Source organism: Oncorhynchus mykiss, chromosome 6 (genome assembly GCF_057628025.1).
Source record: "Oncorhynchus mykiss isolate SJ-2025 chromosome 6, ASM5762802v1, whole genome shotgun sequence".
Classification (NCBI taxonomy): Eukaryota; Metazoa; Chordata; class Actinopteri; order Salmoniformes; family Salmonidae; genus Oncorhynchus; species Oncorhynchus mykiss.
The window spans coordinates 47,311,310-47,335,148 of NC_143027.1; the positions used below are offsets into that span (position 1 = coordinate 47,311,310).

Here is a 23,839-nt window from a genome sequence, read left to right on the forward strand (position 1 = left end):
AATATATCACTAGCCACTTTAAACAATGCTACCTTATATAATGTTACTTACCTTACCTTCCCATAGCAACGATTAAAACATTCCCATATTCATCTCATATGCATACGTATATACTGTACTCTATATCATCGACTGTATCCTTATGTAATACATGTATCACTAGCCACTTTAAACTATGCCACTTTGTTTACATACTCATCTCATTTGTACATACTGTACTCGATACCATCTACTGTATCTTGCCTATGCTGCTCTGTATCATCACTCATTCATATATCCTTATGTACATATTCCTTACCCCTTACACTGTGTACAAGACAGTAGTTTTGGAATTGTTAGTTAGATTACTTGTTATTACTGCATTGTCGGAACTAGAAGCACAAGCATTTCGCTACACTCGCATTAACATCTGCTAACCATGTGTATGTGACAAATAAAATTTGATTTGATTTGATTTGATTTGATTTGAAGTGCAGTCGCAATTCAACAGCTCAGACACAAGACCTATGTGGCAGGGTCGATAGGCAATCACGGACTACAAAGGGAAAACCAGCCACGTTGCGGACGCCGACATCTTGCTTCCGGACAAGCTAAACACCTTCTTTGCCCGCTTTGAAGATAACACAGTGCCACCAACGCGGTCCGCTACCAAGGACTGTGGGCCCTCCTTCTCCATGGCCGACGTGAGAAAGAAGGGAACACCCCCCTGAAATGTACAAAAATGAATGGGAAGTCATTAGCACTGGACAAACCATACACACGGTGTCCAATACCACTCAATTCGGCGTCGTTTCATTCAAAGTTGATTGCAAATGCCATATGGCAAATGCCAGGTGTAACACTTAAAAAATCCAGCAGGTGGCGAGTGCGCTCCACTGGGGTTTTTCATATTGCAAATGTAACACAAGTCAACATCCAAAAGTACAATTTAGAAAAACTGATATTTGTTTCAAAAACTTATCACCCCCTTAAAAAAGTGCTTTCTGGACTGTTTTTCAAAATTCATTCGATTTTTGTGTCAATTACACATGTGTAAGAACTGTATGAATATACTTTAGTCATATATTATTATAATCATATATATATATATTTTTACTTGTGCATAAGGCATATGTTTTGTCCATTTGCAATATGATTTCATAGGAAGTCAAAAGTCACTTTTTTTGGGGCCAAATGCCATAAGAAATGTCCAAATGCAATATGAAAGATTTGAAAATGCCAAATCAGGATGTTGTGTCCATTTGCCATGTACCATCACGAATTTGACATGCTCAAGAATACTGCAGAAATGCAAAATTGACTGGCCTGATGAACTCGGGCGGCCGGGCAGTGATAGTGATGTCCATTTGGTGATGTTTTTTTCACTGTTGAATCATATTGCAAATGCACAGGCATTTGGGCCAAAATTCACAACGCCTTCTGTTCAAACCATAATAAAAACATCAAACACATAGTTACGTTCTAGCTGCGGGTTCAGATATTATGTGTAGGCCTATGTGAGGTGACCCCGAATCCCGAGTTTCTGCTCGATAGGTCCTTCGGTGCCCGAGCAAGACCTTAATTGGTGCTGAAAATCCACTTTTTTCCATGCCTTGCTACGGGGTCCTTGAATGAGCTATCGGACAGAAACATTGGGGTCCGTCTCTATGGGCCGAGCCGGTTTCCATGCACCTAGTCTTGCATCTCTGAGACTTTTCTAAATGTCGTCATTTTCGTAATGGTCAAAATTAATTGAAGTCATTGCAAATGTACAAGGCTGTTTCTCAGTCCGAGAACCTTCTAGAGACAAGTAACTCACCACACACTTTCGACCTGAGGTCTAGAACAGGTTTACAAAGTTTCAGAACTCTAGGTCTGACGGTTCTTTTTTAGCTCGAACAAAGGTAACTATTGCAGGCACTGTCTGTCTCCACGCAACCCAATATGTCCCTCCTTCCAAGCTGTGTGTGTGTGTGATTTAGTTTTTCTTTGAAATTTTATTGGAGAAATGACTGATTTACAGTTCATGGGGGATGCTTAATCACACATATGAAGTTTCGAAAAGATCTGACCTTTTTAACCCTTCGAAACAGCCCCTCTGACACAATTTAAGGCACTTCCGGTTGGCACAGGAAGCTCATATCCTGATTGGGGTATGCTTTTACAGAATCCTGAGTTTTAAGTGTTTATGTTAAGAACTGACCGATTTACACAGGGTTGAATGCACTGTTTATCACAAACTGCTGGTTGGGTATGGAAAAACACGTTTAGGGTGATTTTAACCACTTCCGGTTGCTTCAGGAAGCTTAGAATCGACACAGGTAGACCTCTTAGTGTCCTGATGGACTGTCATTGAAGACAGGTTCATAACCCACATTGGCTTCAGGTTGACTTTAGAGTAGCAGGCAATATATTCCTATGGGGAGAGATGTCATTGTAATCTGTGAGATCAAAAAACCCTGAATAACTGTTAAGGGTTAATGCCACACGGTCAAGGTTAGGCTTGCACAGATTGGGAGGACCTCAGAAACGTACCTGAGGTCGAATTGTGTTTCTCACCCTAACGGTTCTCTCACTGTCACCCAAACGCAAATGACATTTAGGGCCAGGCTTCATTTTGGGCCTTATTTTTTCACGGTCGCTGCACTCAGAGCGAGCTACGGTCAAGCGGAGCATCTCGTTGAACTCGGCACGGCCTAGAGAATATGGAAATGCCATTGCAGGCTCTGTGTGTCTTTAAGCACCGCACTTTGTCACTCCATCCTTGCTCTGTGTGTGTGTGTGTGTGTGTGTGTGTGTGTGTGTGTGTGTGTGAGAGAGAGAGCTTTTCTCTCACACACACAGCTTTTTTTTCGAGGACATCAGACTGTTAAATAGCCATCACTAGGCGGCTTCCACCCGGTCACGTAACCCTGCACCTTATAAGCACTTGAAATCACTGGCCACCTTAATAATGGAATACTAGTCACTTTAGTAATGTTAAAATATTTTTGCTTTACTCATCTCATGTAGTATATACTGTATTCTATTCTACTCTATTTTAGTCAATGCCTCTCCAACATTGCTCATCCTAATATTTATATATTCCTTAATTCCATTATTTTAAGCTGTGTGTATTGTTGTGAATTGTTAGATATTATTGCACTATAGGAGCTAGAAACACAAGCATTTCACTACATCTGCAATAACATCAGCTAAACATCAGCTAAACATGTGTAACATGTGATACTGTGATACTGTACCCCCTAGCCCAAATGTCCTTTGTATGTTCTTTATATATACTTGTGTTCCCCCATGGACTTTTTGTATTGATTTGTTGTTTATAAAAAATAAAAAATAAAATAATAATTAATAAAACAAGAACATTTAAATAAAAAATAACAAAAAACATTATTTCCCTCCTGAACACATGTTTTATGGTAGGGAAAGCAAAGATTGTCTATTACATTGATAAGATAGCTAAGTGACCGCTCTAATGGCAAAACATATCCTCAAAGACGGAAGGCAGGTGGGAGGATGCGAGATCAGGTGGGACCATTCTAGACAATGAGAGGGCAGATACGCGTGTTCTCAACAGGCCATAGAGATAGATCGAGGACTCATCTTTGTATGTGCAACTATAGCATCTGTGACATCATGGGCATTGAGGCTTTCTCCATTTTAAAATAGTAAATTTTTCTTCTTCTTCATTGAGTTGCACGGTATGAGTCATAATGCCCATAAAACCTAGCAGTAAAACCCTGAAATGTTTCCAATAGTTTTTTCACAATTAATTTTTGCGCCAGGGAGTGTTTTGTATAGGCTTACCCTGGAGTGATGTTTTGATAACCGCGTAAATCTCTCTCGGACAAGGTAACTTTTATCAATATATTCTCCCGTAGATTAGCCGCTAATGTGACTATCATACAGAATTACACATCTTGTCACAAGCTTTGACATAATCCCTCAAGGCACATTTCTCATTGCAAGCTCATCGACAAGTAGCAAGTAACCTAGCAAGTAGATATTATAGCCTTTTCAGTTTATTGTGTAAATCATTGATATCGTGTATTTCTGTGTGTTTGTTTTGCATTTTTCAAATTACCTACCTAGCAACCTTCAAAATGTTTTGTTACTTCAATTTTTTAAATTGGCCTTTTGTAGCGAACTAGTTAACTTTAGGCTAAAAGCAAGGATTGTTCTGTGCTATGTACCGGATTTTAACCACTACTCCAATAAGCACACGTGCATTTTATAGATTTACAACCTCTGTATGCGAGAGGCCTCGCTGGAGACGTGTGATAAGGTAAGCCCTGTTTGCTAGCTACTAACAAGCAATTTTAGTAAGTCAAAGATATGTGGTTAGCTAGGTGCTTATGCAAATTAACTAGATACCCACTGGCTGTAGTTACGTGTACAACGCATGTTATCTTCCTTACAAGTAAAAAGAAAACCAGCATAGGCTAGCTTAATGACTGTTTAATTACCTTTTATTTACAAGTCTTTATTGACAAGCCAGCTAGTTAACGTTAGCTCACGGTTTGTGTAGACATACTTTTTCACGTGCTGGCAGGCTAGCTATCGTTAGCCCACCAGCGAAGGGATATTTATCTAGATAGTTAATGTTAACTCACCTTTTGTGTAATCAGACTTGCTAGCTAACGTTAAATCGGCACCAAGGCAAGGATAGTTGGTTAGATAGTATGCCACCACATGTCACCACCACAGAAAAGTCTCACTACATGAATGGTGAGCTAATGTTAACTAGCTAGATAAAAATTGTCTGGTGGGGGAGCTAGTTAGGCACCTACGTTTATTGACCTTTTGGGAAAAAAGGCTAACTCGGCTCCATCATTCATTGAATCAGATGCCTCATTCATCACAAAACCCACTGATATTGTCAACTACTTTAAGGATGTTTTTCAATGGCAAGATTAGCACACTTAGGTATGACATGCCAGTAACAAATGTTGACACGATACATCACAGTATATCTGACCAAATCATGAAAGGCAAGAAAAAAGAGGTGAAAAAATTGTTGTTGTCTGTCAACAATGACAAACCCCCGAGGTCTGACAATCTGGATGGAAAATTACTGAGGATAATAGTGGAGGATATTGCCAAATCTTTAATTTAAGCCTACTAGAAAGTGTGTGCCCCGAGGCTTGGAGGGAAGCAAAAGTCATTCCCCTACCTAAGTAAAGCCCTCTTTACTGTTTCAAATAGCCAACCAATCAGCCTGTTACCAACCCTTAGTAAACTTCTGGAATATTTATTGAACGGGAGAGGACATCGTTTTGGACTGGTAAGTTCTTATCATGTTAATGCCCTTGTTTGAAATTAATAATATAAAATATTATTTGTGATTTTTTTATTTATTTTAGAAGCAATATAAAAACATGTAATGTCATGAAATGTGAGATGCGTGTGTCTGCCGCCCCACCCCAACCCACATGAAATAGCCTATTTGAGGCTGTTGAGGGGAGGGCAGGCCCACAACAATGGCCAAAGTAAAATGGAGACAGTAGATACAGCTGGTCTGTCATAAAAAAGAGACAGTAGATCTAGCTGAAATGTCATAATATAAAAGAGACAGTAGATCTAGCAGGTCATAATTATATATTCAACCTTATGTTCCCTGTACTCTCTCTCTCTCTCTCTCTCTATATATATATATATATATATATATATATATATATATATATATATATATACAGTGCCCTGCGAAAGTATTCGGCCCCCTTGAACTTTGCGACCTTTTGCCACATTTCAGGCTTCAAACATAAAGATATAAAACTGTATTTTTTTGTGAAGAATCAACAACAAGTGGGACACAATCATGAAGTGGAACGACATTTATTGGATATTTCAAACTTTTTGACAAATCAAAAACTGAAAAATTGGGCGTGCAAATTTATTCAGCCCCCTTAAGTTAATACTTTGTAGCGCCACCTTTTGCTGCGATTACAGCTGTAAGTCGCTTGGGGTATGTCTCTATCAGTTTTGCTCATCGAGAGACTGAAATGTTTTCCCATTCCTCCTTGCAAAACAGCTCGAGCTCAGTGAGGTTGGATGGAGAGCATTTGTGAACAGCAGTTTTCAGTTCTTTCCACAGATTCTCGATTGGATTCAGGTCTGAACTTTGACTTGGCCATTCTAACACCTGGATATGTTTATTTTTGAACCATTCCATTGTAGATTTTGCTTTATGTTTTGGATCATTGTCTTGTTGGAAGACAAATCTCCGTCCCAGTCTCAGGTCTTTTGCAGACTCCATCAGGTTTTCTTCCAGAATGGTCCTGTATTTGGCTCCATCCATCTTCCCATCAATTTTAACCATCTTCCCTGTCCCTGCTGAAGAAAAGCAGGCCCAAACCATGATGCTGCCACCACCATGTTTGACAGTGGGGATGGTGTGTTGAGTGTGATGAGCTGTGTTGCTTTTACGCCAAACGTTTTGCATTGTTGCCAAAAAGTTCAATTTTGGTTTCATCTGACCAGAGCACCTTCTTCCACATGTTTGGTGTGTCTCCCAGGTGGCTTGTGGCAAACTTTAAATTACACTTTTTATGGATATCTTTAAGAAATGGCTTTCTTCTTGCCACTCTTCCATAAAGGCCAGATTTGTGCGATATACGACTGATTGTTGTCCTATGGACAGAGTCTCCCACCTCAGCTGTAGATCTCTGCAGTTCATCCAGAGTGATCATGGGCCTCTTGGCTGCATCTCTGATCAGTCTTCTCCTTGTATGTGCTGAAAGTTTAGAGGGACTGTCAGGTCTTGGAGATTTGCAGTGGTCTGATACTCCTTCCATTTCAATATTATCGCTTGCACAGTGCTCCTTGGGATGTTTAAAGCTTGGGAAATCTTTTTGTATCCAAATCCGGCTTTAAACTTCTCCACAACAGTATCTCGGACCTGCCTGGTGTGTTCCTTGTTCTTCATGATGCTCTCTGCGCTTTTAACGGACCTCTGAGACTATCACAGTGCAGGTGCATTTATACGGAGACTTGATTACACACAGGTGGATTGTATTTATCATCATTAGTCATTTAGGTCAACATTGGATCATTCAGAGATCCTCACTGAACTTCTGGAGAGAGTTTGCTGCACTGAAAGTAAAGGGGCTGAATAATTTTGCACGCCCAATTTTTCAGTTTTTGATTTGTTAAAAAAAGTTTGAAATATCCAATAAATGTCGTTCCACTTCATGATTGTGTCCCACTTGTTGTTGATTCTTCACAAAAAAATACACTTTTATATCTTTATGTTTGAAGCCTGAAATGTGGCAAAAGGTCGCAAAGTTCAAGGGGGCCGAATACTTTCGCAAGGCACTGTATATCTGTTTATTATACCTGTTGATACAGGGCTCATTTGTGAAACTATTCTAACTGAACGTTTTTTTTCACAGTGACACTGACTCCGAATGGCAGCCCCAAGGGCCAAGGTTTCCATCCCCCACTGAAGCTGGTTCTTCCAGCTCCTGCCACAAGTGATGTTCATCTGCCCAAATGTATTTCTGCAGGCATGGATGTGCCTCAGGGCCAAAAGGGCACAGTATGGAGGCGTCGCTGTGCTCTTTGCAAAATTAAGTCCCCCATCACCTGCGCCACATGCTTGGTGACCCTCTGCTTTACAGCAGAAAGAGACTGCTATGGCACCTGGCATCAGCACCACACTATTGTGTAGACCTTTGGCAAAGTGGTTGGGGTTATATCCTTTCTGTTTGGCCCTGTCCGGGGGTCTCATCGGATGGGGCCGCAGTGTCTCCTGACCCCCTGTCTCAGCCTCCAGTATTTATGCTGCAGTAATTTATGTGTCGGGGGGCTAGGGTCAGTTTGTTATATCTGGAGTACTTCTTCTGTCTTATCCGTGTCCGCGTGCTGCTGTTCCAGTTTCAACTGTTCTGCCTGTGGCTATGGAACCCTAAACTGTTCATTTTTACTCTTGGGGTGCTGTCCTGTTGCACCCTCTACAACCACTGTGATCTCCCGCCAGAAGAGGACTGGCCACCCCTTAAAGCCTGGTTCCTCTCTAGGTTTCTTCCTAGGTTTTTTCCTTGCTAGGGAGTTTTTAGGCTGGGGCTATATAAATAGATTTGATTTGATAGAGGACTGAGGGTATTCCAAATATTGAAAGTGTGTAAATAGTTATCCATGTTATTTTGTAAATGTATATATATATTTTTTTCATATTTTTTCATGTATTTTTTCCCCTTTTTTTCCATATTTTTTCTCAGTTTTTTGGCGGGGGTGTGTTAGAATACCATTTTGGTATTTTGTATATAGTTATTTGTTTCAAAATGTATACCTTCACCAATTTGGCCACTTGGGTACATTTGGGTTACTTGTGTGGGACACCCGGGTGACTTCATGATAAATGTCATGTAGTACACTCATTTTAGAAGTTATCATTCTGAAACTTTGCACAAGTTGCCATCTTATGTTTTTCATTGAAATTGTCCCCATCATCCTATTTGAATGTTTGTTTTATCTTGTTCATTTTAAAGATGATGATATAAAAATAAAAAACATATGTTTTTTTCATTGTTTTATCTAAACCAGATCTATTGTGTTATATTCTCCTACATTCAATTCACATTTACACAACATTCAGAGTGTTTTCTTTCAAATGGTACCAAGAATATGCATATCCTTGGTTCTGTGCCTGAGCTACAGGCTGTTAGATTTGGGTATGTCTTCAGGCGGAAATTGCACAAAGTAGGGGGAGTTTTAAAAAAAAAAAGTTTTTAACATGATTAATACATAATAAATTCAGTGACAATAAGATGATAATCTGATTACGCTCATAAAATCACTATGCTTCTTTTCAGTTACTATTTCTCTGTGTGTTGATTGGTGGGAAAAACAGGTCTACTGTATGCTACACTACATTCTTCAATATCAACATTTGTTCAGATCAATTTGCTTGATTGCAAAACAAAATGTCGCTCTCAAAAAGTATCAAGAAGAAAGGTGGATAATGAAAATCAAAGTTTCAGGGAAGAATGTACAGAGAGATATGCATTCATCTCTCCATCTTTTCCCTATGCCAAACCAGTGTGTCTTATTTGCAATGAAAATATCACTGTTTGCAAATAATTAATATAATAATAATCAATTAGTAAACTAATTGTTGCTTACTGGAAAATACTCTACTTATAGTCTCCTTTTAGAGACTATAATATATATATATAATACATTGTATCCAGGTCAGGATAACCAAAACATTTCTTTGTTAAAGACTATCAGAAAGAATGTTGGTACTTAATTATTTTGATCCAAAGCCATGAATGAGTGAGTCACTCAGGTTTATGTAGGTGCCGAGGCTATATGAGTGAGTCACTCAGCTTTATGTAGGTGCCGAGGCTATATGAGTGAGTCACTCAGCTTTATGTAGCTGCCGAGGCAATATGACTGAGTCACTCAGCTTTATGTAGGTGTTGAGGCTATGACTGAGTCACTCAGCTTTATGTAGGTGCCGAGGCTAAATGACTGAGTCACTCAGCTTTATGTAGCTGCCGAGGCTATATGACTGAGTCACTCAGCTTTATGTAGCTGCCGAGGCTATATGACTGAGTCACTCAGCTTTCTGTAGCTGCTGAGGCTATATGACTGAGTCACTCAGCTTTATGTAGGTGCCGAGGCTATATGACTGAGTCACTCAGCTTTATGTAGCTGCCGAGGCTATATGACTGAGTCACTCAGCTTTATGTAGCTGCCGAGGCTATATGACTGAGTCACTCAGCTTTATGTAGCTGCCGAGGCTATATGACTGAGTCACTCAGCTTTATGTAGCTGCCGAGGCTATATGACTGAGTCACTCAGCTTTATGTAGCTGCCGAGGCTATATGACTGAGTCACTCAGCTTTACGTAGGTGCCGAGGCTATATGACCGAGTCACTCAGTAGGTGCCGAGGCTATATGACTGAGTCACTCAGTAGGTGCCGAGGCTATATGACTGAGTCACTCAGTAGGTGCCGAGGCTATATGACTGAGTCACTCAGTAGGTGCCGAGGCTATATGACTGAGTCACTCAGTAGGTGCCGAGGCTATATGACTGCTCCATCAACTTCATTATTTAGCAGACATCACTTTCTTATGTTCAGTCAGCACATATATTTTAAGAATATCATGGAATATAATTTAACATTTTCGTATCTCTTAGAATAAAAACCTTAGTGTAACAACAGTTTTAGTAAGTAATACTGACGAGTAGAAACAAAAAAATAAGTGTATTTTTCAGGGTGCGTGTGCAGGACAGAGGAATAGCAATTATTACACTATTGTTCTAAATTCAATCACCTTCTTCATCCTCATCATTCAGTTAATTGAAATTCAATGTTGAAGTCGTGCACAATTATAATTTTCTATTTGGCTTATATCACTCACTCATTGTCAGTCAGAGACACATTAGCACCTTGGGACCCAAAAGCATAATCAGTGCTCTAACTCCCCCTTCCGCTCGTCTGGAGCAATGAAGCAGTGAGGCAGGGCACCGTACTAAACCACAAATTAACTCTAAATCCCACAGCATAATCTCAAAACATTTTAGTTTTGAGATTAGATAAAATGTCTGTTCATAATAAAGCGTTGCTCTGCCCTAACAACACTATCAACAAGGCAAGTCCTTACAGGCCCTCGTTTTGTCACACCTACACTACTGTACACAAAGAGGGACTTAGGAAAATTGCAGTTGGCTCTGAACACGGCTGCATGGCTGGCCCTTAAAGGTACACAGAGAGCTAACATTAATGACATGCATGTCAATCTCTCATGACTCAAAGTGGAAGAGGTGTTGACAAACTGAATGTACCGAGCTGTCTGTTTCAAATATTGCACACAGCTCAGACACCCATGTATACCCCACAAGACATGCCATCAGAGGGTTCTTCACAGTCCCCAAGTCCAGAACAGACTATGGGAGGTGCACAGTACTACATAGAGCCATGACTACATGGAACTCTATTCCACATCAGGTAACTGATTCAAGCAGTAAAAATACACCTATTGGAACAACGAGGACTGTGAAGAGACACACACAAAGGTACAGACACATGCATACGGATGCATTGTGATATTGTTGTACGGTGGTATCAAACATTTTGTATTGTAGATATGCAGAAGTGTAATAATGTTATATGATATACTGTTTTATCTTTTGTTTTATATGTTGGCTAGCTAGCTAGCTCACAAAGGACCTGTGTTTTCCCCGTACAAAATTCCACAAATGCATATTTTGTACATGACTAATCAAGTGACCTTTGAAGTCAGTTATACATGTCAGCAGGGATGTAAATTAAAACTTCTTCGGGATTTGGTGTCCTTTCCACGGGAAGGTTGAGCTAACGTAGGCTAATGCGATTAGCATGAGGTTGTAAGTAACAATAACATTAACAAGGATGTAGACATATCTGATATTGGCAGAAAGCTTATATTCGTGTTAATCTAACTGCACTGTCCAATTTACAGTAGCTACTAGAGTGAAAGAATACCATGCTATTGTTTGAGGAGAGTGCACAGTTTTGAACATGAAAAGTTATTAATAAACAAATTAGCCTAATTTGGGTAGTCTTGATACAACATTTTGAACAGAAATGCAATGGTTCATTGGATCAGTCTAAAACGTTGCACATACTCTGTTGCCATCTAGTGGCCAAATTCTAAATTGCAGCTGGGCTGGAATAATACATTTTTTCTTTGTATTATCTTTTACTATTGTGTTATATTATCCTACATTCCTTTCACATTTCCACAAACTTAAGTGTTTCCCTTCAAATGGAACCAAGAATATGCATATCCTTGCTTCAGGGCCTGTGTTACAGGCAGTTAGATTTGGGTATGTCATTTTAGACAAAAATTGAAAAAAAGGGGCAGATCCTTATTAAGATAGCCCACGTGTCACGACTTCGGCTGAGGTCGGCTAGTCATCACCGATCCATGTTTCCTTTTGTCTTGTCTTGATTACGCACACCTGATTTCTATTCCCTTATTATGTTCCTTATTTAACCTCTCGTCTACCTTTCTGTTTTGTCCGTGATTGTTGTGTTACAGTGTGTGTTGGAGGGTTCTCATGACGTGATGTTTCGTTGGAGATATTCCGTTTTTGTATTAATATTTTGAGTAAAGACTTTTGTGTTTTTCCTCAAACCTGTGTCCTGCACCTGACTCAGACAACGAACCCAGCACATTGTTACACCAAGGCTAGAACTTTTTAAACTGGGCTCGTAGATAATGTGCCAAACTAGCCTGACACAGCAGTGAAATGTTGCCTTTACAAACAGAGCATGCCACAGATTTAGGACCTGAATCTAGAAATCGTGGTCAGTGCCCAAAATCCTTATGTTACATCCCTGTGTGTCAGTCCCTTTCAGATGATCCCCCTATCAATTTCTAATAACGGTTTCATTTCTCAAAATCATTGTCATCTGGTTAATCAACATTTTACCCAAATCTAAATGAACATTTTACAAACCTAAAAAGCAACTTCTATTGCCATTGCCAACAATACAAAACCAGCCTACATAAAGCAAACAAATAAAACCCTTCCAGCCTGGAGGTAGAAAATATCCTGATAAAAATAATTATCCTATTGTAACGGTTTTCTTGGTGAGAAGGAGAGTCGGACCAAAATGCAGCGTGTAGATTGCGATCCATGTTTTAATAAACAAACGTAAAACACGAATCAATACAAACACTACAAAATAAAGAACGTAATGACCGTAACGAAAACCTAAACAGCCCTATCTGGTGAAAACACATAGACAGGAACAATCACCCACAAACACACAGTGAAAACCAGGCTACCTAAATATGGTTCCCAATCTGAGACAATGACGAACACCTGCCTCTGATTGAGAACCACATCAGGCCGAACATAGAACTGGACAAACTAGACATGTAACATAGAATGCCCACTCAGATCACACCCTGACCAACCAAAACATAGAAACATACAAAGCAAACTATGGTCAGGGTGTGACACCTATAAATCACATTGGCAACTAACTTGAAACATTGTATAAACTATTAACTTGGGTCTGGCCCGAAACTAGCAACATTGCATAAAATATTCGGGGCCCTCAGAGTTTACTGAGCCAGTGAGCTGCACCTAAATATAAACAGTACCAGCACCCAAAATGAGTACCAGAACCTATTTCACTCCAAGTCAAGCACTGATAAGATCCACTGGATCAGAGCATTACATTTTTCCCTTTCACGCTGAGTGATTATCGAAAGGGAGAGAGCTGGAAAGACGAACCAGAGTTATACTGTTAGCACTGAGGTTGTGTGCCCTAGCTGTGTCCTAGCTGTGTGCAGCTCACCCTGCACTAACATAAATAACCTTTGCATGTCTGCCTCTGCTAAGCTTCCCAGTAAGCAAGAATCCTAGAAAAGTGTTAAAATTGCCCACGTTAACATATGTATCTTAAGAAACAAGGTTCATGAAATCAATAATTGCTAGTAACAGGTGACATTCATATTCCGACAATCTCTGAAATTCACTTAAATAATACTTTTGATGATACGGTAGTAGCAATACATGGTTATAAGATCTACAGAAAATACAGAAATGTGTCTTCCGTCTGACCACTACAGGCCGGATTGGTGGAGCGCTGCAGAGATGGTTGTCCTTCTGGCTTTCATCAGGCTGCCCACTCAAGAAAGATCAAGAAAGCTTCAAACTGTAACCAGTGCCTGCAACCTGGCATAGGTTATCATTCAACCTACCAGGGTAGTTACAAACAGCACAGGAATGAAATCATCAACAGGTATTGATCACATCTTTACTAATGCTCCATAAATGTGTTTGTAGATGTAGTGACCACAATATACAGTAGTAGCCATATCTAGGAAAACCAAAGTTCCAAAGGCTGGGCCTAATATAGTGTATTAAAGGTCATTACAAGAAGTTCTGTAACAATTCTTGTGTTGTTGATGTAAATAATATGCTGGTCTGTGGTGTGTAATGAGGAGCAACCAGACGCTGCACTTTTATGAAATTGCTTATCCCAGTTAATAATAAGCATGCACCCATTACGAACATTTGTAAAACTGTTAAATCCCCATGGATTGATTAGGAATTGAAAAACTGTATGCTTGAGAGGGATGAGGCAAAAGAATCGAAAGGTTGCTAGATAAAATCTGTCATTCTGCCCCTGAACAAGGCAGTTAACCCACTGTTAATTATATGCATATTCTAGCATATGGGCTTGAGAAATCGGCCGTTTACATTGGGAACTTTATTTTTCCAAACATAAAAATAGTGCCCCCTAGCTGAAAGAGGTTAAGAGTCAAAGTAATCCCTGTTAATTCTCCCTTTGGGATTAATGTACTGGACGGACAACCTCTCGGAACTGGTCTTGTGACTCGCATGACCGAAAGTATTACCCTTCAGATTGGCGTCCTTCACTCTGAGGTCATTCAGTTATTGGTGTTGTCTTCACCTAAAGAACCCCTCATCCTCGGTCACCCCTGGCTAAGCCTTGACAACCCTGCCATCTCCTGGCGACAAGGGGAACTGCTGTCATGGTCTCCCACCTGTTTTAAGAACTGCTTCAGTCTACCCTGTCGAGCCTCTGTAGAAGGATCGGAGTCTTCCATTCTAACCCACATCCCACCTGTATATGCCCAGTTCCAGAGTGTCTTCAGCAAGAAAAAGGCATCCATTCTACCCCCTCATCACACCGAGGACTGCGCGATCGACCTCCTTCCTGGGGCAACGCCCCCTAAGTGTCGGATCTACCCCTTGTCCATCCCAGAGATTGAGGCCATGGACACCTATTTAGAAGAGGTCCTCGACATGGGATTAATCCATCCATCCACATCTCCAGGCTGCATCCAGTTTCTTTTTTTGTGAATAAAAAGGATGGTAGTCTCCGTCCCTGCATCGATTACCGACCCCTCAATGACCTTACCATTAAGAATTGCTTCCCTCTTCCTCTGATCCCAGCCACACTAGAACAAGTTGGACAGGCTACCATCTACTCCAAACCGGACCTACGAAGTGCTTACAACCTGGTCAATATCCGAAGTGGGGATGAGTGGAAGATGGCGTTCATCACTGCTAGGGGTCACACAAATACCTGGTTATGCCCTACGGTCTCACCAATGCTCCCACAGTCTTCCAGTCTATCAGGAGATGATCAACCAGTTCATCATCGTGTACATTAACAATATCTTGGTCTATTCTCACTCCCTTGCAGAACACGTACAGCATGTGCAACAGGTCCTCCAACGGCTACAGGACCACCATCTTTATGTCAAAGTTGAGAAGAGCACCTTTCATGTTACTATGGTAACCTTCCTAGGGTTTGGGTTGACACCAGGAGGGGTCAACATGGCAAAGTCACGGCCGTGCTTAACTGGCACAAACCTACCACCGTAAAGGAATTACAACGCTTCCTAGGGTTCTCCAACTACTACCACCGGTTCATCCAAAACTGCAGCAGCACAACCGCTCCTCTCTCAGCTCTCACCAGCTTCTTTTCCAAGAAACTGTCACCTGCTGAGAGAAACTATGATGTTGGGAACTGAGAGCTGCTCACCATGAACCTGGCTATCAAAGAGTGGCTCCACTGGTTAGAGGGAGCTCATCACCCATTCCTTGTCCTTACTGACCACTGCAATTTGGAGTACTTTAAGAAGTGCTAAGAGGCTCAACCCCAGACACGCTCGCTGCACACTCTTCTTCACCTGCTTCAACTTCACCATCACCTATCTGCCTTGGCAAGAAAAATGTGAAGGCTGATATTCCTTATCCTGTCTATTTGACTCCCTTTCCTCTAACCCAGCTCCCGAGCCCTTCCTGCCTCTGTCTACCGTCGTGGGACCCATAAAGTGGGAAATCCAATCAGCTGTCCAAGAGGCCCTATGCCATGATCCAGCACCTCCCGACACCCCTGCAGGTAAGACCTACGTTCCGGCGTCCGTCGGACCCCAACAAATGCTGTGGTGCCATACCTTGCTGAGTTCTGGCCATCCCGGAATCACCCGGACCAAGAAGTTACTGACACGGAAGTTCTGGTGGTCATGCATAACAGCAGACATCTGAGATTGGGTTCTCTCCTGTCCCATCTGTGCATGGGCACAAGCGATAGCCCTCGCCAACTATCTACCGGTAAGCTCGAGCCTTTACTACACCACACAGACCATGGTCTCACATCGCCATGGATTTCCTCACTGATCTGCTGGACTCTTCGGGCTTCACGACTATTGTAGTTGTAGTGGGCTGGTTGTCCAAGATTTGCCGACTCATCCCTCTTCCACATCTACCCAATGCCATGGAAATAGCAGAGTGCATGTTCCAACAGGTGTTTCAACTGTATGGGATCCCAGAAAACATTGTTTCGGATTGGGGACCCCAGTTTGTCTCCAGGGTGTGGCGAGCATTCTGCGACCGACTGGGGGTCTCCATCAGCCTATCCTCTGGATACCATTCCCATACCAACAGGCAGACGGAACATCTGAATCAGGAAATAGGGAAGTACCTTCGCCAACACTGCACCCACCAACCACACGAGTGGAGTCACAATCTAGCCTGGGCCAAATACGCACAGAACTTCCTGGTGCATTCTGGACTCCATCTCACTCCTTTTCAGTATGTCCTCGGGTACCAATCCGCCGTGTTCCCATGGGAGACCGAGCCTGAAATTGTGCCTGCCGTCGATGAGGCGTTTCGACGGTATGATCAGGTTTGGGAGACCACACATCGGCACCTCCATCAAGCATCCCTCTCCCAGAAATGGTTCGCTGACCGGCGTCGCAGACCTACTCCACTCTTCCACCTTGGGCAACGTGTGTGGCTTTCTTCCTGGGACATCCGGCTCCGTGACCCCTGAAAAAATTTCAGTTTCCAGTTCATTGGTCTTTTCAAAATAACACACCTATCGTCTCCAGTTGCCCCACCATTACCGGATTTCCTCATCCTTCCATATGTCCCCCCTCAAGCCTGTGAGGTTAGCCCTCTCCATCCTTTGGCTCACCTCGGCGCCGGCTTATTCCATCCAAGCCCTCCTTGACTCAAAGCACCTGTGTGGTCGCATCCACTACCTGGTGGATTGGGAGGGGTACGGACCTGAATAGTGGTCCTGGGTTCCCGCTCAGGACATTCTCGACCCATGGCCCATTCCTCCATGCAGATCTCCTCTAGAGCAGTGATGTTTTGGGGCTGTTGCTGGGCAACACATCACAGACACTGGTCGGTCTCACACACACACACACACACACACGCACGCACACACACACACGCACGCACACACACACACACACACACACACATACACACACACACACACACACACACACACACACACCACTGATTACATTATTAATGGTGGCTATGATTACCCTGGTGGAACCAACCTGATCGCAGCATTCACCTTTCTATTAAACTTCAGGTGTCATGCAATTTGAGGTGAAATAGAATGGTGAACACAGTGATCAGCCGCAGCCTCTGTACCTGGCTTCCTGCAACCCGCCCGAGCTTCCCCTGGCCTGCACCCCATTTCACCCCAGTGTTTCAATAAATACCTCGGTTACCTCATCCCAGTCTCTGAGTCTGAGTCTGCTCTTGGGTTCACCTGTTCCCCTCCGCGCGACAATTACTGTAACACCTCAGCAGAGCTTGATGGTGAAACCTGCATTGTAGAAGTCCATTCAGCTCAGCTTCACTTCCCTCCTGCAGACAGTTTGGCTGTCAGCAGTCACCCAAAAAGAACTGAAGTCAATAAACATGGATTAGAATAGAAAGGAATAATCAGAGAGAGGGAGAAAAAGGTTGAATGAATGAACAGGCGATGATAATGAGACAACATAACAGATAAGTTAAGTGAGAGAGAGAGAGAGAGAGAGAGAGAGAGAGAGAGAAAAAAGAGAGGGAGAGGTAAAATTAGAAGAAAGTGTGAATAATAGAGATCAGGAAAAGGGAAACAGAGGGATGAAGAGGAGTGCATCAATTAAACAAATTGTGCCTGTGTGTGCGTGCTCTAGCATTCCTGAGAGCATGTGATAAGTGTTGGGGCTTCCTGGCACTAAGCGGCCCAAAGAGAAGCTTTACAGAGGTCACGACTCCACAATTACCCCTGTGTAAACTCTGCTATGCAACAGCAATCAAGGGAAGTTATACACACACGACGTACGCATGCACCCGCCCGCACACATACAGTTGATGCAGTCCTCAATTATGTATAGATGTGGTGCCCTCACTTGGGCATGGTAGGTACTACAAGCCCATCATTGTTGGTAGAGCAAGGCCTGTGTACTACTACAAAAAAGCGGAAGGTGAGTTTCTCGAGTATGGGTGCCCTCAAATATCAATCTAGTCATGCAGCTGGCATTGTATTATGCCATTTGCAAACCAGACAGAGAGAGAGAGAGGGAGAGGGAAAGTGATTATAGAGAGGAGAAGAGAGAGACAAGGGAGGGAGAACGGTTAAAGTGAGACAAAGGGGAGAGGAAGAGAGAATGAGGGAGGAGAGAAGAAGAAAGAAGGAGGGGAGGAAGAAAGAAGGAGGGGGTAGAGAGAGCTCAGTATGATTCTGATTCAACTTCTATGTTTATTTTTAGTTTGGGGAACTGAAATTTACTAGAGAATTTACTAGAAAGACAAATCTGACAGAGATAATGTGTCACTCGCACCCCTACACAAACTGTGTGCACGCCCATAACACAACAAGCTCTCACAGTCTCAACGCATAATTAGACGTTTATCCACGTTTCGCCAAAATCATATTCCAAAGAGTTTTTCTACACCCTAGGTTGACTATTCCTGCTCAGTATCGTTTAGTTTCTCCAAACATCAAATATAGAAGGTTAATGTACAGGTAGCAGGTTATGGACCCTATTGATGTAGTTGCAGGTATAAATATACTAATATACAGTACATGCGTTATTTCTTAGTTTACAATTGTACAATTTATGTTCCCCGCATATAAAAACCAGAAAGACTACCAGAAAGGCCCGAACGCAAGATCGTTTTTTATGACTCACACGGTGAGACATCTGTAGCCTACTGTAGGTAAACTGGTGCACAACAAGTTTTACTTAACATTTTAGTACGGAAAACGGCGTGAGGATTATTCTACAATATCCACAACATATTGACACAATTACAATCTTCATAGAATAAAAATATAATTTCATCATGTACATGTGGAAAAACATATTTGAGTGAACATTATCAAGCCATCAGCAGATGAAACAGAAAGACAATTCTCTCCTCCCTCTCTCCCCGGTTTTAGCTTGTGGCTATCACTGTCTAGCTGGGTAGCTTTAGGATATTTTCAAGTTTGTCATACCAATGACAAACTTGGCTATGATATTTACATATGGCAATACACAAACAAAATCTAGCTCACTTATTTTTCCAGTTTGAAAGAAACAGTCACAAATTAATTCAGAAACGGACGAAGAGGATAGCTAGCGTTAGCAAACATTAGCTGATGCCTCTTCAACAAGAAACAACTGTGACATTCAAATCAAATCACATTTCATTTGTCACGTGCTTCGTAAACATCAGATTTGGACTAACAGTGAAATGCTTAATTATGGGCCCTTCCCAACAATGCAGAGAGAAAGAAAATAGAGAAATAACAGAAAAGTAAATCACGTAATAATAAATGTAACCGTCGATACACAATGAATAACGATAACTTGGCTATTACAAGGGTTATCAGTACTGAGTCGACGTGCAGGGGGATGAAGTAATTGAGGTAAATATGTACTGTACATATAACTAGGAATAAAGTGACAGATAATAAACAGCAGCAGCAGCATATGTGATGAGTAAAAAAAGTTAGTGCAAAAAGGGTCAATGCAGATTGTCCAGGTAGCTATTTGGTTAACTATTTAACTATTTATTTAGCAGTATTATGGATTGGGAGTAGAAGCTGTTCAGGGTCCTGTTAGTTCCAGAATTGGTGAATCAGTACTGCTTGCCATGCAGTAAAAGAGAGAACAGTCTGTGACTTAGGTGGCTGGTGTCTTTGACCATTTTTAGGGCCTTATAGGGAGCATCATGGTTTGGGGCTGCTTTGCTGCCCCAGGCCTGGACAGCAAATCAACAACAGAATGGCTTCAGCAGAAGAGAATACGCCTTCTGGAGTAGCCCAGTCAGAGTCCTGACCTCAACCCGATTGAGAAGCTGTGGCATGATCTCAAGAGAGCAGTTCACACCAGACATCCCAAGAAGAGTGCTGAACTGAAACAGTTTTGTAAAGAGGAATGGTCCAAAATTGCTCCTGACTATTGTGCAGGTCTGATCCACAACTACAGAACACGTTTGGTTGAGTTTACTGCTGCCAACGGAGGGTCAAAGTTATTAAATGCAAGGGTTCACATACTTTTCCCACCCTGCACTGTGAATGTTTACATGGTGTGTTAAAAAAACATGTAATTGTTTGTATGTTATTAGTTTAAGCAGACTGTGTTTGTCTTTTGTTGTGATTTAGATGAAGATCAGATGAAATGTTATGACCAATTTATGCAGAAATCCAGGTAATTCCAAAGGATTCACATACTTTTTCTTGCCACTGTATATAGTGGAAACAATAGTAGTCCTCCTAAAACGGAACGTTGAGCAACACCGAAACTTACAATTGATTTGTCAGAGGACAAACCATCCACAGAGACAACTGATATCTTTCTGACAGATAAGATCTAAACCAGGCAATAACTTATCCGTGTAGAACAATTTGGGTTTTCATTCTCTCCAAAAGAATGTGGTGATTGATGGTTTCAAAAGCGACACTAGGAACATGAGGACAGATGCAGAGCCTTGGTCTGTCGCCATTACAAGATAATTTACCACCTTCACAAGTGCAGCTTTAGTACTATAATGGGGTCTAAAACCAGACTGGAGCATTTTGTGTACATTATTTGTCATAAGGCAGTGAGTTACTGTGCATCAGCTTTTTAACAAATGTTAAGTTAACTTTTTGGGGATAGAGGGCAGTATTCGGAAGTTTGGATGACTAAGGTGCCCAAAGTTAACTGCCTGTTACTCAGGCCCAGAAGCTAGGATATGGATATGGGTTTGATTTGGATAGAAAACATTCCAAAACTGTTAAAATAATGTCTGTGAGTATAACAGAACTGATATGGCAGGAGAAAACCTGTGGATTTTTTGTTGTTGATGTGGGTACTTTTCAATTGAATGCCTATACAGTATGTAATGGGTTAGGACCCATTTTGCAGTTCCTATGGCTTCCACTAGATGTCAACAGTCTTTAGACATTGTTTCAGGCTTATTTTCTGAAAAATGAGGAAGAATGAGACCATTTTGTTAGTGGACTGTATTCTACAGCAGAGCTGGTTGGCGCACGTGACGGATTGCACACCCTTCATTGTTTTTCCTTTCTATTGAATACGCTATTGTCCTGTTTAAATATTATCGATTATTTAGACAATAGACAACCTGAATATTAATTATAAACATCGTTTGACATGCTTCGACGAACTTTACCGGTACTATTAGGATGTATTCGTCTGCATGTTGTGACCGCCTTTAAGCCAGTGGATTACTGAACAAAACGCGCCAACAAAACTGAGTTTTTGGGATATAAAGAGGGACTTTATCGAACAAAACAAACATTTATTGTCTAACAGGGACTTGTGACTGCAACCAGATGATGATCATCAAAGGTATGTGATTAATTTTATCGCTATTTCTGACTTTCGTGACTCCTACTTGGCTTGAAAATGTTTGCATGCTTTTGTAAGCGGGGCGCTGTCCTCAGATAATTGCATGGTATCTTTTCGCTGTAAAGCCTTTTTGAAATCTGACACAGCGGCTGGATTAACAAGAAGTTCATCTTTAAACCGATGTATAACACTTGTATCTTTTATGAATGTTTATTATGAGTATTTCTGTATTTTGAATTTGGCGCTCTGCAATTTCACCGGATGTTGTTGAGGTGGGTCGCTAGCGGAAAGCCTATCCCTAAAAATTAAAAGGGAGATCCGATATACAGTACCAGTCAAAAGTTTAGATACACCTACAGTGGTTCTTCCTTTAAAAGTTGAGTCGTACTGCAGCACAGCTTGCGGGCTGCCGCAGAATTCTATGGCACGTTATTTATATATGCATATTCTTGGTATCATTTGAATGGAAACATTCTGAAGTCTGTGAAAATGTTAATTGAATGTAGGCGAATATAAAACAGTAGATCTGGTGGAAGAAAACAGAAAGAAAGAGCATACGTTTTCTGTTTTTTATTGTTGTAGCATCATCTTTCACATGTACTAGAATTGGGATAATTTGATGGATAACACAAGAGGGCAACTGTAGTTGTGCAAAGTTTCAGACTGATAACTTCAGGAATGGGTGAGCTACATGACATTTAGCATGAAGTCACCCAGGTGTCCCACACAAGTTGACCAAATGTACCAAAGTGGCCGAATTGGTGAAATGATATATAACTATATACAACAGTGCAAATAACTATATACAATATATCAAAAAGGAATTCTAACACACCAAAAAAATTATAAAAATGTTTTAAAAAATATTTGAAACCCCCCCCAAAAAACAGGGGTAGACCCTTTGGAAGACCCTTAGTCCTCTATACAATAGTTTGCTGCTGGTGCCATGTCCCATAGCAGTCTCTTTCTGCTGTAAAGCAGAGAATGGCTGAACAAGCGGTGCAGGTGATGGGGGACTTCATGCGACACAGAACACATCAACTTCTCCATGCTGTGCCCTTTTGGCCCTGAGGCACAGTCATGCCTGCAGTTATGAACTTTGGCATATGAACACCACTGGAGGCAGGAGTAGAGGGGGCAGAGGTAGAGGGGCAGAGGTAGAGGGGGCAGAATGTGATGCAGTGGACTTTGTGCTATAGCCAGCAAGCTCCTGGATGAGCAGCTCCCTGAAGGCTAGCTGTGAGATGGGGGGCTGTCCACAGCTCTTCGCCATTTCCTTCTGCAGGATGAAGGAATTCACCACAGCAATGTCAATGAAATGGTAAAACAATGTCTTGTACCATTTCTTTGTCTTATGGAGAACATTGTAGTACCCTATCAGTGCGTCTGATAGGTCTACACCTCCCATGCTCTTGTTGTAGTCCTTGATAGCTGCATGAATGAGGACATTTTTGGTGGTCCATGCCCCAGTAGCGTCCTTCACACGCCTGATGACGTGATCGCTACTTGTGGATAGTGGAGCACCACCTCTCTGGTGTCCATCCACTTCACAAACAGCAGGCCATCTTCATGGATCCATTGCATGGTACCCCGCTCAGCCCGCTTAGGCATGTCATTTACCTTTGTCTTTGGAAAGCCCACTCTGTTTGTCACGTTCTGACCCAGTCCGAGGTCGGCGGCGAGAGTCGCCGCTCAAAAGGCGTTAAGAGGTGGATAAACACCATGGTGGAGTGGGGTCCACGTCCCGCGCCAGAGCCGCCACAGTGGACAGACACCCCACCCAGACCCTCCCCTATAGGTTCAGGTTTTGCCTGAGTCTTTCACGTTCTGACCTTAGTTCTTTTGTTATGTCTTTGTTTTAGTATGGTCAGGGCGTGAGTTGGGTGGGTTGTCTATGTTCCTTTTTCTATGTGGTGTTTTTGTGTTTGGCCTGGTATGGTTCTCAATCAGAGGCAGGTGTTGTTAGTTGTCTCTGATTGAGAATCATACTTACCTGCTTGCTTCCTAGCACCATACTTGTTTGTATTACACACCAGCGAATCAACAACTGCTGGGGTGAAAAACAGTTGAAAAAGTTGCATGGGGCTGTATTTCCAGGTCATGTCCAGCTGAGGTCCTGGTGGCCATTTTGGTCTGAATATTGGAGGACGTGACTCCACATCGTCCTCCAGCACAGAGTGCCATTGCCCCTCTACCTCTCTGCCAGCCATTTCCACACTTCCCTTCCTCCGCTTCTGTG

General features: G+C 41.9%; 1 protein-coding gene across 2 annotated transcripts in view; it reads left to right on the plus strand.

The window, feature by feature from the left end:
• il12b2 (interleukin 12B 2) overlaps nt 1–23,839 on the plus strand; it is a 105,596-nt gene that overhangs the window by 63,153 nt on the left and 18,604 nt on the right. The window contains exon 1 of one of the 2 annotated variants that reach the window (XM_090236754.1): nt 13,558–13,730. The exons of the other annotated variant lie outside the window; for it this stretch is intronic. The gene's annotated coding sequence lies outside the window, so the exon portion shown is untranslated. Of the gene's footprint in view, nt 1–13,557; nt 13,731–23,839 lie in introns of those variants that run through there. 2 annotated transcript variants of the gene reach the window in all.